Source organism: Saimiri boliviensis, chromosome 17 (assembly GCF_048565385.1).
Source record: "Saimiri boliviensis isolate mSaiBol1 chromosome 17, mSaiBol1.pri, whole genome shotgun sequence".
Taxonomy (NCBI): Eukaryota; Metazoa; Chordata; class Mammalia; order Primates; family Cebidae; genus Saimiri; species Saimiri boliviensis.
The window spans coordinates 41,781,098-41,793,707 of record NC_133465.1 but is presented as its reverse complement, the minus strand read 5'-3'; the positions used below and the strand labels follow the sequence as shown (position 1 = coordinate 41,793,707).

The window sequence follows — 12,610 nt, the reverse complement described above, 5'->3', positions numbered from 1 at the left end:
GAATACATAACATTTCCTCCTTTAGACAATTTCCTACCATCTCTTACAGTAAATTTTTCCTTTAAATGCCAAGGCATTTAGAAGTCACCAAGATTATATCCCGACTCTTTCACCCCTATATACTGAATGAACAAAAACACAGTAAAACCAATTTTAAACATCTAGGAATTCAAATCAGGAAGGAACTCTGGCCTCTAGACTCAAATTCACTTCAAATAATATTTCAGGAACTTATAAATATATTTATAAGGGATTGGGCCCCTCAAAGTTACAAAACATGGGGAAGAGTTAGCACTACCACTTTATCATTATTGCCAGAGGTAGTTGCTTTGAGAACTGTCTTAAAAAGGTCAACATTTTATTGGGTCTTCCAAAAATCAATCCTTCACAATGAGAAACAAACATCAGTTAAGTAAACTGTTAGAATAAGAAAAGTCAATATATTCATAACCTACTGCTATCCTCAGGGCCTGAATTCTAGTGCAGGCTTACAGATACTTTCCTAAATCTGAATTTCCTCATCTTTAACGGAAGGTGACTGTATAAGAATCTCTAAGGTCCCTTCAGTGCTAAAGTTCTATGCCCCTTTAGAAACACTGGTAAAATTGTGTCTGCCTTTCTTCATATATGCTTTTTTTTCTTTGAGGCGGAGTTTTGCTCTTGTCACCCAGGCTGGAGTGCAATGGCGCGATCTCAGCTCACCGCAACCTCCGCCTCCTGGGTTCAGGCAATTCTCCTGCCTCAGCCTCCTGAGTAGCTGGGATTATAGGCACGTGCCACCATGCCCAGCTAACTTTTTGTATTTTCAGTAGAGACGGGGTTTCACCATGTTGACCAGGATGGTCTCGACCTCTTGACCTCATGATCCACCCGCCTCGGCCTCCCAAAGTGCTGGGATTACAGGTGTGAGCCACAGCGCCCGGCCATATATGCATTTTAAAGATGAAACACATAACCTAAATAATTCAAAAGTTACAGGAAGCTACAATTGAAAATTAAGTTTCCTTCTAAATTCCAAATCCCTCTCTAAGCCTTTAGAGAGGGATTTTTTTGTATCCTCAAAAACAATAACAACAAAAAATGAATACGACCAGCATCTACTAGCTTGTATGTATGTATATATATATATATGTATATACACACACATGTGTGTGTGTGTGTGTGTATTCCCTGTAGACACACCTTATTCTTTCTAATGGTTGCAAAGAATTCCACCGTACCCTGCTGGTTTCCAGGTTTTTGCTACTGCAAACAATGTAGCAAATAAGTGTATCTAAACATAAGCGCAAGTATGCCCGATAGTCTGCTTGCTGTTTATTCTGATATTGTCAAATTACCCTCCAAAATATATCAACATGTACTTCCAATGTGACTCCCACTTGAGCATCTACCCTCTTTAATATATTCAGCATGGTCAGAGATAGTCATAGAAGAGTAGGTACAAAAAAACCTTTTGATCAGGCTTGTTGGCACTGAAAAAAAAATAAAAAACCTTTTGAGAGCCAGTGAGATTTAGACCAAAAAAAGAAAAAGTCAGAAATGTCTTTTATAAATATAAAATAATATAAATATAATATATATTACATATAAATATATAATGGGTATGATATGTGGTACTTTGTTTACAAGATTTAAGTGTTGGTGCTTCCTTGCAGAGCTTCTGAAAGAAGATACAGATAGAAAAAAAGTTTCTTCTATTCAAGAAGAGTAGGTGAGCAACTTGTATGGCAAATCCTAAGAATCCCAAGAAGGCCTAATTCTTAGATCAGGATGTCAATTTAAATGTACAACTGAATTCCTCCACATATAATCTGGCCTCTTTCACCCAGAAATGGTTATCAGCGAAGTGAAAAGTGAATCTAGTTCCTTGTCTTTGTCACTGACAAAGGATACCTATTAATGCAGCCATTATTATCCCCTAATGAAATAGGACAGTGCAGGACTCCAGAGGTGATAAACATGTTCTTAGGGTATTTTTTGAATTGTTTTTCACTAGTGACAGTGACTTGCTATGTTGCCCAGGCTGGTTTCAAACTCAGGGACTCAAGTGATCCTCCTACCCTGACCTCCCTGGGAGCTGAGACTACAGGTATGCTACCACCACATGCGACTACATGTTTCGCTGAGTAACTCTTACAATGTCTGGAATGTAGTAGACACTGAATAAGTAACTATTAAATTCATGGCATCCACTTTGGAAATCATATTAGTTTCTTTTTTCTTTTCTTTATTCTTTTTAAAGAGACAGTAGCACTTTGGGAGGCCAAGGTAGGAAGATTGGCTAAGCTCAGGAGCTCCAGACCACCCTGGGCAACATGGTGAAACCCCATCTCTACTAAAATATAAAAAATTAGGCGGGTGTGGTGGTGCGTGCCTGCAGTCTCAGCTACTCAGGAGACTGAGGCACCAAAATCCCTTGAGCTCTGGAGGCGGAGATTGTAGTGAGCCAAGATCATGCCACTGCACTCCAGCTTGGGCTACAGAGACTCTGTCTCAAAAAAAAAAAAAAAGAAAAAAAAACAGAGACAGTAGCTGCATATGGTGGCACATGCCTGTAGTTCCTGCTACTAGGGAGGCTGAGGTAGGAGGATCACTTGAGGCTAGGAGTTCGAGGCTGTAGGTTGCTATGATTGTGTCTGTGAATAGCCACTCGAGCCTGTGCAACACAGTGAGAGGTATCTTTAAAAAAGAGAAAGACAAGGTATTCCTATGTTGCCCAGGCTGGACTTGAATTCCTGGGCTCAAGGGATCCTCCAGCCTCAGCCTTACTAATAGATGGGACAACAAGCACACAGTATTGAGTATCAGCTTAGTTTTAACAGAAAGTATTTGCAAAGGACTGTGTAAACACCAGGCAACTCTAGGAGTGGGTGTGTATGTCTGTGGTGAGGAAGAATATATGAGTTCCTAAAATCAAAATAAGTGTGTGCGAAGTTCCCATTTTCCTTTCCTGTAACTTGCTATTATAAATATTTATTATATCTTTGATTGTAACATGCTATCAATTTTGAGGAGGAAAAGAAAAAAACAATTGAAATGCAAAAAAACTGCCTATTTTAGAATCAGAGAAACTTAGTATATCTGAAGTGGTACATTTGTTTTCAACCAAAGCTCCCTCTAATTTTATAAGTAGGAAAATACAATTTATGAACATTCATATGAGACTATTCCCAACACATTCTTTCCTCTTCTCACCCAAGTAAACCAACTACACCCAACACTAAATCTCTTAAGAAAACTGCCCCCTACTGAGCCCAGCTATAAGAGAGACTGAGGCAGGGGGAATTCCTTGAGCTCAGGGGATCAAGTCCAGCCTGGATAACATAGGAAAACCCCATCTCTTAAATAACTAAATACAACAATAAAAACAACAAAACCTGGCCCCAGTTTCTTCTACTATCAGGAGTCACTAAAACACAGGCCTCACTATTTTAAGCAGTGATGGGAAGCACTCAGAGTCAAAGCCAGCCTTACATACACTTACACATAAAACCAGCTGGTATTATGCTGAGGACCAGAAATACCTCTTTCAAAATGAAGGTGGTCTTCTAGTATTTGCTCTGACTACACTACAGTTTATTGATAGGGCTCAACAGCAGACACTGGGCTAAGAGCAAATAGTTCCAGGTATCCAACAGGGCATAAACTGGAAAAGGGAGGATGAGCTGAATTAAATGGGATGGAAAGTCAAATATAAGAGTTACTTTGGAATGGGTGCAGTGGTTCGTGCCGTAATTCCAAAACTTTGGGAAGCCAAGGTGGGAGGATCGCTTCAGCACAGGAGTTCAAGACAATCTGGGCAACATGGCAAAACCCCATCTGTACAGAAAACACCAAAATTAGCCAAGCATGATGGCTCACCCCGCCTGTGGTCCCAGCAAATTGGGAGACTGGGGTGGAAGGATCCCTTGAGCACAGGAGGCAGAGGTTGGTAGTAAACCATATTCACACCACTGTGCTCCAGCCTGCGTGACAGAGTGAAACCCTGTCTCAAAACAAAACAAAACAAAACAAAACAAAACAAAACAAAACAAAAAGCTTCTTTATAAGGCTCCTGGCCTATTATCAAAAAATTATGTGGGAGGTCCCCAAATTCTATCACTAATAAAGAAACCCTTACCTGCAGGCATATGATTTGAGTTGCAGCTGAAGAAAAATTAAAATCTTCTAGGTGCTTGAAAATTCTGCTTAACAGAGTCAACGTCCCATTTATCAGACTGAATTCCACAGATTAGTAAATAAAAATTTTAGGTTAATTATTTTCAAATAAAAATTTTAAACAACACCAAAAGAAAACAACAACAAAAATGTCACAAATATTCCAACCAACAATTAAACAAACCGGCCTCAGACTGAGAAAAGTAATCACACCCCTCAATACAATCTGCTGTTTCCAAGATATACAACAATCTGTTTCTTGGACTTGAGATTGGTATTAAGTGGCAATGGAATAAGGAGAAAAAAAATAAATGACATGAAACTAACCCCAAAATCAAATCCGAAGACAATTCAATTTAACACTGAGCTTGCACATACTGTCAAAAACAAACTAAAGCAATGTTTGCTTGGGTTGCCATAGCAAACTACTATGACATAAAAGAAAATAATAGCTCACAATTGGCTGTCAACAATCTAGATATCCAAGTGTATATTTATTGGTTACTACCCACAGCTGTCAGAAAAGTTTATCCAATCAAATCAGGTAATACAAATAACCTTTTTTTTTTTTTTTTTGAGACAGAGTCTCTGTCGCCAGGCTGGAGTGCAGTGGCACAATCTCGGCTCACTGCAACCTCTGCCTCCTGGGTCAAGCAATTCTCCTGCCTCAGCCTCCCAAGTAAATGGGACTACAGGCACACGCCACCATGCCCAGCTAATTTTTGTATCTTTAATAGAGACGAGATTTCACCATGTTGCCCAGGCTGGTCTCCAACTCCTGAGCTCAGGCAATCCACCCGCCTCAGCTTCTCAAAGTGCTAGGATTACAGGCGTGAGCCACTGCGCCTGGCCATACAATTAACTTCCAAAAGTAAGTAGTTTTTAAATTGCTGTCCAACATTCTTGAGATTCAGAATTAACCCAATCACTTCTATAGGTATGGCAAGTCTAAAAACTTTGACTTTCACAGCCCGGGAACAGTGGCTCAGTCCTGTAATCCCAGCACTCTGGGAGACCAAGGCAGGCGTATCATTTAAGGTCTGGAGTTCGAGACCGGCCTGACCAACATGATGAAATCCTGTCTCTACTAAAAATACAAAAAAAAAAAAAAAATTAGCTGGGCTTGGTGGTACATGCTTGTAGTCCTAGCTACTCAGGAGGCTGAGGCAGGAGAATCGCCTGAACCTAGGAGGTGGGGGTTGCAGTGAGCCAAGATCGCATCACTGTACTCTAACCTGGATGACACAGCAAGACTCTGTCTCAAAAATAAAATAAAATGGCATTCTGATTTATTTTGTCAACTATTAGTGAGTGTAGTTAACTACTTTTCCCAAGACCAATTAACTCTGGTAACAATGAAGAAACTGAGTTTACTAGCAAAACTGAGGAATGAATCCTGAATCTTCAAGACCCCACCCAGTTCATAGCATCCTGAGAAGGCCTGTCAGAAGAGCCAGTCACCTTATGGTGCCTTACCATGGTTCTCCCTAAAATGCAATATTTTAGTCAAAAGTTGTATAATTTAGGGAAAGGAATGTGATGCTAGGAAGGAGATACTTAGTATGTCCCTGATAACTTCTGACCATGACTATATACTTTAAAAAGAAAGTCTCTGAATTTTAAAAAGTACTAGTCAGTTCTCAATTATCCACACTAACGGATGTAAAAAGTGATATAAATATTCCAAAACAGGTATTAAAAAAAAATCCTTTAATATTTTACTTTGGAATGCATTATGTAATTTTTCCTATAGATTTACATCTAAAATTCTATCTTAGCTGAACTAATAGTAATTATTTACGTAGCCTGGACATAGATTAAAAGACATCATGGGAGTAAATTCAAGATAAAATAGGAAATCAGCATGAGATAAATAAGGATAATTGAAAACTGATTATTATATAGTAATTCCTCTTGATCTCACAGCATCTTCTAGCAGCTCAGTCTTAGCCATAAAATATATTTCAAATGAAAATTTCTAAATGTCATTTAGAAATAAAAGATGAGGCTGGGTACAGTGGCTCATGCCTGTAATCCCAGCACTTTGGAAGGCCGAGGCGGGCAGATCACATGGTCAGGAGTTCGAGACCAGCCTGGTCAATGCGGTGAAACCCCATCTCTACTAAAAATACAAAAATTAGCCGGGAGTGGTGGTGGGCACCTATAATCCCAGCTACTCAGGAGGCTGAAGCAGGAAAATGGCTTGAACCCAGTAGGCAGAGGTTGCAGTGAGCCAAGACCGCACCATTGCATTCCAGCCTGGGCGACAGAGTGAGACTCTGTCTCAAAAAAAAAAAAAAAAAAAAACAGAAACAAAAGATGAGAAATGAATTTCCAAAAGTGAATCAATCTAGACCTAGGAGGCCATTAAAGAATAGTCCAATTGAGGATTTTTGCTTCCACAGATACTGGGATATATTTTTGTGCCTGGGGAGATACAAGTGGGTACCAGCCTGAGTATAGGCCAAGTTATTTCATAAAGTCAAGGTATTCTTTTTTTTTTTTTTTTTTTTTGAGACAGAGTCTCACTCTGTCGTCCAGACTGGAGTGCAGTAGCACAGCCTTAGCTCACTGCAACTTCTGCCTCCTGGGTTCAAGTGATTCTCCTGCCTCAGCATCTTGAGTAGCTGGGAGTACAGGCGCGGGCCATCACGCCTGGCTAATTTTTTGTATTTTTAGTAGAGACGGGGGTTTTGCCATCTTAACCAGGATGGTCTCAATCTCCTGAGCTCGTGATCCGCCCGCCTCGGCCTCCCAAAGTGTTGGAATTACAGGCATGAGCCACCGCGCCCGGCTTGTTTTTTTTGGTTTTTTTTTGGTATTTTTTTTTTTTGAGATAGAGTTTCACTCTTGTCACCCAGGCTGGAGTGCAATGGTGTAATCTCAGCTTACTGCAACCTCCACCTCCCAGGTTCAAGAGATTATCCTCTCTCAGCCACCTGAATAGCTGGAATTACAGGCACACTCCACTATGCCTGGCTAATTTTTATATTTTTTACTAGAGATGGGTTTTTGCCATGTTGGCCAGGCTGGTCTCAAACTCCTGACCTCAGCCTTGCAAAGTGTTGTGATTACAGGTGTAAGCCACCATGTCCGGCCAGATATTCTTAAAAGTTATGTGATAATCTGTGTCAGAAAGGACTTCAGACATCACTATGTCTAAGCTCTCTGATATTATACAAGAATCTGAGATCTACAAAAGTTGCAACATGTTTGTCAAACTATTGAGTAAAATAAATATTAACAAGATCATTATTTAAATAATTCACATATAAATAAAGAACCTTTCTCTTGGCCAGGCACAGTGGCTCAAGCCTGTAATCACAGCACTTTCGGAGGTACAGGCAGGCGGATCACCTGAGGTGGGGAGTTCAAGACCAGCCTGGCCAGCATGATGAAACCCCATCTCTACTAAAAATACAAAAACTGGCTGGGAATGGTGGCAGGCACCTGTAATCTAAGCTACTCAGGAAGCTGAAGCAGGAGAATTGCTTTAACCCGGGAGGCAGAGGTTGCAGTAAGCCAAGATTGTGCCATTGCACTCCAGCCTGGGTGACAGAATGAGACTCAGTCTCAAAAAACAAAACAAAACAAAACAAAAAACCTACTTTCTCCTGTATTTCTTGTAAAAAGACATGTCAGTGTATCCAGTTTGCTTAAACTTAGACCACATCTAGATAGCTGCTTTATATTACACTTGCATACTATACAACTTGCATACTATACAAGTCTGGCATCACACTACTAGACTTCAAACTATACTAGAAGGCTACAGTAATCAAAACAGCATGGTACTGGTATCAAAACAGCATGGTACTGGTACCAAAACAGAGATATAGACCAATAGAACAGAACAGAGGCCTTGGAGGCAACACAACATATCTACAACCATCCGATCTTTGACAAACCTGACAAAAACAAGCAATGGGGAAAGGATTCCCTGTTTAATAAATGGTATTGGGAAAACCGGCTAGCCATGTGCAGAAAGCAGAAACTGGACCCCTTCCTGACATCTTACACTAAAATTAACTCCAGATGGATTAAAGACTTAAACATAAGACCTAACACCATAAAAACCCTTGAAGAAAACCTAGGCAAAACCATTCAGGACATAGGCACAGGCAAGGACTTCATGACCAAAACACTAAAAGCATTGGCAACAAAAGCCAAAATAGACAAATGGGACCTAATCAAACTTCTTTCTTCATGGCAAAAGAAACAGTCATTAGAGTGAATCAGCAACCAACAGAATGGGAAAAAATTTTTGCAGTCTACCCATCTGACAAAGGGCTGATATCCAGAATTTACAAAGAACTAAAACAGATTTACAAGAAACAAACAAGCCCATTCAAAAGTGGGTGAAGGATATGAACAGACACTTTACAAAAGAAGACATACATGAGGCCAACAAACATATGAAGAAATGCTCATCATCACTGGTCATTAGCAAAATGCAAATCAAAACTACACTGAGATACCGTCTTACGCCAGTTAGAATGGCGATCATTAAAAAATCTGGAGACAACAGATGCTGGAGAGGATGTGGAGAAATAGGAACACTTTTACACTGTTGGCAGGAGTGTAAGTTAGTTCAACCATTGTGGAAGACAGTGTGACGATTCCTCAAGGACCTAGAAATAGAAATTCCATTTGACCCAGCAATCCCATTACTGGGTATACATCCAAAGGATTATAAATCGTTCTACTATAAGGACACATGCACACGAATGTTCACTGCAGCACTGTTTACAATAGCAAAGACCTGGAACCAACCCAAATGTCCATCGATGACAGACTGGACAGGGAAAATGTGGCACATATACACCATGGAATATTATGCAGCCATCAAAAACGATGAGTTCGTGTCCTTTGTAGGGACATGGATGAACCTGGAAACCATCATTCTCAGCAAACTGACACAAGAACAGAAAATCAAACATCGCATGTTCTCACTCACAGGCAGGTGTTGAACAATGAGAACACATGGACACAGGGAGGGGAACATCACACACCGGGGTCTGTTGTGGGGACAGACGGGAGGGACAGAGGGGGATAAGGAGTTGGGGAGAGATAGCATGGGGAGAAATGCCACTTATAGGTGAAGGGGAGGAAGGCAGCAAATCACGCTGCCATGTGTGTACCTATGCAACAATCTTGCATGTTCTTCACATGTACCCCAAAACCTAAAAATACAATTTAAAAAAAAAAAGAGATGTGCTAAAAATAAAATCAGTCCTCTGGGACATAACTCCCATAAAAACCTCTTCACTACACTACAACACAAACCCTCCTCTCCAATTAGTTGACACTAGCCTGTTTGTCAGCTCATATATACAACCATATGCCTTTCTCAAATTTATTCATACCACCCAGAAAGCTAGAAATGTTCTCCTGCCTCCTATCTGAATACTAACCTTCCAGGTTCAAGTCAAGTCCTACCTTGTCCTGAAGCATTTCCTAGCAGCCCCAGTATACTCTAAATTCCTATTGTCACTTTCTTGGCAGTTAACAAATGTTACTAAGAACCCATTAGCTGCCAATTAACGTAGAATGCCAAGAGTTTTAACTCTCTGTATGTTTTTCCCTACTCCAAAATTCTGTTTCGTAGGTCTAGGAAGACCTAGGAATTGGTACTTCAAAAACAACTCCTCAGATGGAAAGAAGAAAATAGTTGCTGTAAGATTAAAGTTGGCCGGTCACTGTGGCTCATGCCTGTAATCCCAGAACTTTGGGAGGCCGAGGATGGCGGATCACCTGAGGTCAGGAGTTCGAGACCAGCCTGACCAAAATGGTGAAACCCGTCTCTACTAAAAATACAAAATTAGCCAGGCGTGGTGGCACATGCCTGTAATCCCAGCTACTCAGGACGCTGAGGCAGGAGAGCCACTTAAACCTGGTAGGCAGAGGTTGCGGTAAACTGAGATTGCACCATTGCACTCCAGCCTGGGCAACAAGAGCAAAAAACTCTGCCTCAAAAAAAAAAAAAAGTTATTTTTTTTCCCTTTATCAAAATGTCCTTTAATGCTGTTTACATATTTTTTCAATTATAAGAATATTTAAGGAATAATTAGGACAAATCTAATATTGTATAGCAATTCTACTCCAGGAATAAATCTTAAGGAATCAATCTGATTGATGTATAAAGATTTACATACAAGGGGCTGGGCACAGTGTCTCATGCCTGTATCCCAGCACTTTGGGAGGCCACGGCAGGCAGATCACAAGAAGAGATCAAGACCATCCTGGCCAACACCGTGAAACCATGTCTCTACTAAAAATACAAAAATTAGCCAGGTGTGGTGGCGCACACCTGTAGTCCCAGCTACCCAGGAGGCTGAGAGAGGAGAATCACTTGAACCCAGGAGGTGGAGGTTGTGGTGAGCGCAGATCACACGCCACTGCACTCCAGCCTGGTGACACAGCAAGAATCAAAAAAAAAAAAAAAAAAAAAAAAAAGATTTATGTACAAGGATATTCATCACAGCAAAAAAAAAAAAAAAAAAATTAATTTTTTTTTTTGTAGTCTCACTCTGTCACTGGCTGGCGCGATCTCGGCTCACTGCAACCACTACCTCCCGGGTTCAAGTGATTCTTCTGCCTCAACCTCCCAAGGAGCTGGGACTGCAGAGCGTGCCATCATGCCCAGATAGTTTTCTGTATTTTTAGTAGAGACGGGGCTTTACTGTGTTGGCCAGGATGCTCTTGATCTCCTGACCTCGTGATCTGCCTGCCTTGGCCTCCCAAAGTGCTAGGATTACAGGCGTGAGCCACCGCGCCCAGCCGTCACAACAAAATGTATGAGGAAAAACTGGAGGAAAAAAGTTCATTATTGGGAAATTGGCCAAATAAAATACGATGCATCCATACAAGAGAATTCTATGTAGTTTAAGAAATTATTTTTTTACTGGCATAAAAGAGGTCTACAATATGCTGAATTTTTAAAGCCATTCTAAAAACACACAATCAATTTTCTGTAAAGATATAAATATCAATATACACACACATTTAGAGAAATGCACAATAAGATGCTCAGAAAAGGCCGGGCACAGTGGCTCAAGCCTGTAATCCCAGCACTTTGGGAGGCTGAGGCGGGTGGATCACAAGGTCAAGAGATCAAGACCATCCCGGTCAACATGGTGAAACCCCGTCTCTACTAAAAAAATACAAAAAATTAGCTGGGTATGGTGGCACGTGCCTGTAGTCCCAGCTACTCAGGATGCTGAGGCAGGAGAATTGCTTGAACCCAGGAGGCGGAGGTTGCGGTGAGCCGAGATCGCGCCATTGCACTCCAGCCTGGGTAACAAGAGTGAAACTCCGTCTCAAAAAAAAAAAAAAAAAAAAAAAAAGATGTTAAGAAAAGTTAACTATAGTTAACTCTGTGTGGTGGGATTTGGGTTAATTTTTTACTATTTCCTTTATACTTTTTTTTTTTTCCCATGAATTGTTTTATAACCAGAAAAAGCAAATACTTTTATTCTCAAAATAATACCACATTGATTTTTAAATCTCAAGTCTTTTTAAGGATTCCTGTGGAATGCCTTACTCTGGTTTACTGCTAACACCATCACTTAAAGAGCCACATAGGTGCTCCTAATGAGTGGTAATTCTTAACAATGTGTCAAAGTAGACTGCACAGAACTTCCCTGCTGTTTTACTGTTGTTTCTTCAAGCCAGCAAGTTTCTGAAATAATTTACCCATAGCTTTCACTGAAGGGAGTTTCTCACATATGCAGAAGATGTTTCCATCCATGGTGGCAGGAAAAACAGCAATGAGGCAAGTCATCACCAAGTCAAGTTTTATTTCCAAGGTGGACCACCATCACCACCACCGTCAGACCACCAAGTGGAGGGGAACTACTACTGCTGTGGCATCTCTGGTCAACAGATTTGAGTCCTGGGATACACTAAGACCAACGTGCTGCTCTGTGTCTTTATGTTGACCGGACGTCAACATCAAGGGCTCCCACAGCCACTCTCCTTCACATGCTCATCCGTACTCCCACACCTTAGCAACGATCTGGTTGGAACCTTCTCTACTTCCCACCAACTTCTGAATTTTTTTCTGTCCCCTTAATCCCTCTACCAAGAAAGAGAGAAGAGTTAAAATGAGAAAACAGAAAGTGCAAAAGCCCTAAGGGAGGACCTAGCTGGGTATACTGGAAGAACAGAAAGAAAGGCAGTATAGCTTGAATATGGTCATCAAAGGAAAATACTAAAAGAAAGAGGCAAGGACTGTATCATAGCGATCCTAACAGGTCGTAATAAATCTGTGGATGTTGTTATTTTCACAAATGTTGCTGCTCCCATGGTGAATCAATTTTATGCAAATGAAATTGTTTCATTTTCGATGTATGAACATCTATTTCTTGATCTATGTTTTGAACCTCATTTACTCTTCCAAAACTCAGAGCAACAGATCCAAATGCCTGCCTACTACGCAGCCTCTCCTAAA

General features: G+C 40.7%; 1 protein-coding gene across 4 annotated transcripts in view; it reads right to left on the bottom strand.

The window, feature by feature from the left end:
* The window catches only part of SPOP (speckle type BTB/POZ protein), an 82,645-nt gene that overhangs the window by 50,932 nt on the left and 19,103 nt on the right, over positions 1-12,610 (bottom strand). The window contains exon 1 of one of the 4 annotated variants that reach the window (XM_003931254.4): positions 4,121-10,595. The exons of 2 other annotated variants lie outside the window; for them this stretch is intronic. The gene's annotated coding sequence lies outside the window, so the exon portion shown is untranslated. Of the gene's footprint in view, positions 1-3,704; positions 4,099-4,120; positions 10,596-12,610 lie in introns of those variants that run through there. One more of the 4 variants, XM_039476027.2, reaches the window with a different exon arrangement.